This window comes from Phascolarctos cinereus, unplaced genomic scaffold (genome assembly GCF_003287225.1).
Source record: "Phascolarctos cinereus isolate Bilbo 61053 unplaced genomic scaffold, phaCin_HiC Scaffold_4;HRSCAF=312, whole genome shotgun sequence".
NCBI classification, from domain to species: Eukaryota; Metazoa; Chordata; class Mammalia; order Diprotodontia; family Phascolarctidae; genus Phascolarctos; species Phascolarctos cinereus.
In genome coordinates, this window is record NW_027555847.1 from 164,771,486 (window position 1) to 164,775,156 (window position 3,671).

General features: G+C 34.5%; 1 protein-coding gene across 36 annotated transcripts in view; it reads left to right on the forward strand.

Moving 5' to 3' along the window:
* The window catches only part of RBFOX1 (RNA binding fox-1 homolog 1), a 1,746,265-nt gene extending 1,744,936 nt beyond the window's left edge, over nucleotides 1–1,329 (forward strand). For all 36 annotated transcript variants that reach the window (XM_078152767.1, XM_078152757.1, XM_078152768.1 and 33 more), the window contains one exon: nucleotides 1–1,329. This exon is cut by the window's left edge. The gene's annotated coding sequence lies outside the window, so the exon portion shown is untranslated.
* The last annotated feature ends 2,342 nt before the right edge of the window (nucleotides 1,330–3,671 follow it).

The following is a 3,671-nucleotide window of genomic DNA, read 5'->3' on the forward strand; positions in this document are numbered from 1 at the left end:
TTCTAGAGCATCATGCATTTAAGTGACTCACACCTGGGTTGCTTGGAAGCTCATATACTTAACCTGGGGAAGGGGCCGAGGTGGCAGATTCAAACACAGTTGAAAAACTTGCAGTTTGTCTGTGCATATGTTTGGACTCTTTCCATGTTGTCCTGTTTACAAGTTAACCTGAGTTGGGGTGTTTGTCACGGGTCTTCCTGTTTTTTGTATTTAAAGAAATAAAGCAGGAAACTGTCTCGCTGCAGTTTTGCTGCTAATAGTTATATTCTCATGTGTACTAGTGCATGCCCTAGGGCATGCACTTTACTAAGTTATCAACTCACCGCTGTGAACCTGCCAACTTGCTTTAACAACTCTGCTTTAACAAAAAAAAAAAAACACAAAACACAAAACCACAAAAAAACCATAAAAACAAAAAAAAAAACCAAAAACAAAAAAGTGTTTGTGATCCAGCTTCCTCTTGTCATCGTATGTGCATGCAGTATGATCAGTTGGACAATAAACCATCAATAAAGTTTCACAAGATTTGAAAACCAAGTTTCTGTAGCATTGATATCTAAGACTGAAAATAAACTTATCTCAAAAAGAGAAAGATGTTAATGAACATAAAAAGGATATGTGACATTAATTTCCACTGGTTGGGGAATGGTGTAGAACTAATATGACATGTTCATTCCTCCACCTGTAAAACCAAATGTGTGAAAAGACAAGTGGCCTGGATAATATTTTTAAGGAAATCAAATTTACCAAAATGCTAAGGCATCCCAATTGGGACAATAAAATGGGGATTTTTTTTTCCCCTAAGTAGCTTCAAATGAAAAATGTGGAAATGCCATCTTTTTTTTGGAATTACACACACCAAATTATAAATATGTTGGTAATAACCAAATTTATTTGCAATTTTGATTTCCACTGATGAGATGCACTTCCCCCATGATTTAAGTAGTTTTAGTAAAATTATTTAAAAGATGTGGGTGCCAACTAATGATGCAGAATATTTTGTTTAGAAAGCTCCTTACAAGACTCCAATAAGTCATTTTAAAATGTATGTCTGAGATGTAAGAAAAAAGGTTTTGTTTTTTTTTTTTACAGTATATATTGGGAATGTTTTCACTTATATAAATAACTACTGATATTATGAATTATGGGAAAAAATTAATACCATGTGTGGCATATAGTGACTTCTAAACAACAAAAAAACTGCAAACCCAGAAAATGTGTATATCTGTCTTTAGAAATTAGTGTTTATATCACTACAGTGGTTTGTGAATAAAGAAAACTGGTTTGTAATATTAAAAATAAAAGCTTAGTCTGAAAAGGTATATGTAAGTTGGTGTTCAGAGTCATTTTGCTTTTTTACTGTTTCTTAAATATATACAAAGATACATTACTGGGGTATGCTGCTGCACCTGCATTCTCTCCAAGAAGATAGGAATACTGCATGCATATTGTTTTACTCCCTTCCCAGCAGGAGATCCATGCCCAGGATCTGAAATGACTCATTTTTTGCAGGTGCTTTCACACTCAGGCCAGTAACTTTCCCTTTAGCGAATTACCTTTCCAAAGAATTAAATGAAACCAACTCCAGCTGCTTAAGAAATTGAACTAAGCTCAGGTGTCACCAATGAGGAAAACCCAATCTATTTTCTTCTTGTTTTCATTTTTTTTAATTGTTTATCCAAATAAAAATATACTTATCCTAGGTAACTATAGTCTAATTCTATAGACCATAAATACAAAAGTTCCAATGTCTGGGATAATAAAATAATAAGCACAGGGGAAGGAAAGGAGAGGCAAGGAACAAACCCAGATTTCTGACACTTTCTTAAGAAAACTATTTAGATATGTCCAAATTTTCACATAGCGGGGAAAATGGCCTGTAATCTACAAACTGTATCAGGGTAACTACCCATTTAATTGAATAGTACTATTCTTTCTGGTGAGTTAGAAGTAGTGATTTGGTATTGAGCTTGAAATATCTCCCAGTATCAAAGAGCACTTTAAAAGTAAACAACTTTCGACTGAAACTGAGGGGACCACAGCATCTTAGGGTGTGATCAAGCTTCCTTGTGTGTTTGCTGCACCCTATCAACCTTGATGAACGGTTTTAGAAGAGCAAAAAGATATAAGGATTTGGTCAGGCTATTATATTTTTTTCACTTAGGACTATAATTTGATGGTAGAACAATGATTGGAAGTTGACTGACCTACCTTTAGTCTTTATAAAAACCACTGAAAAGGTTTTTCCCCCTTGACTAAAGATCTTTTTTTCCCCTTTAGCTGCCATTCCTCTGAACACACATACAAATATATTTTTCTTTTCTGGGAAGCCCTAGTCCACAATTAGCAATGTGTTCCCATTCATAATTCATGCCTTTGCTAGTTTATGCATCAGAACACTAAAGAATATATAGACATACACACAAAATTATCTATACATATATTTCTGCTTCTCATTACATTTCTTTAATATTCCATAGTCTCAAAGATTAATTCTGTAAATGGTCTCCTGGGAACTGAGTTGCAATCTAGTCATTTTATTGAAAAACAGGGGTTTTTTTGCCTGTCATCTTTAGAAATCACCGTAATATTTGATTAAAAAAAAAAGAGTGAATGAAAATCTTGTGTAGTGTTAGAGGTTCTCCCTGATTCTCCCAGATCTTATCAAAAGGATGGTTTACTCCTTAAGTCATATTTTGTGCAGCCCTGAGAACTACTGGTGAGACCTGAACTTTCTCATTAATGTTATTTGTATTCTATGGGAGATGTTTGTTTTCTACTGAAAGGGAACAGTTGTTCTCCTGGCACTTTTTATGATTCTCCTGTGACATACCCAGACTTACCTAGCTTGCTGCATACTAATCACCATTTGAGAAAACTTAAGGAAACACTAAAAATATGTGCATGTACTCTATGACTTAGATAAAAGATATTATTTCGTGCAAACAAATCTAGTAGATGTTTGTCCTGTAGAAAGAAATTTAGACAGATAGAGTACCTCAAAATCTCAAAGTGAATTATTACAGTATAATGAATAAGATGGCAGCAACAGGATGACATTATACTAGGCAAATGTAGACACACATCACTCCACCTGATGGTGCTTTTATATTATTGTCCTCCACTTTTGCTCAAATGGTCAACTTAGACCTCTATATAATTAGTGACCACCCCTAGAATAGTGTTCACTGGGTCCATATTTTCAGAAAATCCATATCCTTTTAGCATGAAACTAAGAGTGACTTTTCTTTAGCACCATGGTCCTGAAACTGAGCAATTATAAAACAAAACAAAACTCAGTGGGAAAAGGGAATCAACTGGCACAAAATAGAAAAAGAGTAAAGATATAAGAATGACTAAATAGACACTACCATTCATGGGTGATGATTGGAAAGTGACAAATGCACACGACCAACCAGTAAGTATAGATTCAAGAAAACTAAAGTCCAGCTCTCCAAGAATCAACCTTAAAACATAGCAGTAATTCTTGTTGTTGGGATTAGAGGAGAAGACTCTTACAGGCACAAACTAGATCTTTTTTAGGTCATACCATGAAGTTATCCAAAGTTTAAAAAAACAAAAAAGAAAATGGACAAAGACATCGTAGAAGTTTAGGCTCTTCATTTCTATGAGTCTCCTTATTTTGCTCAGGCTGCAAATGGTCCCAATTT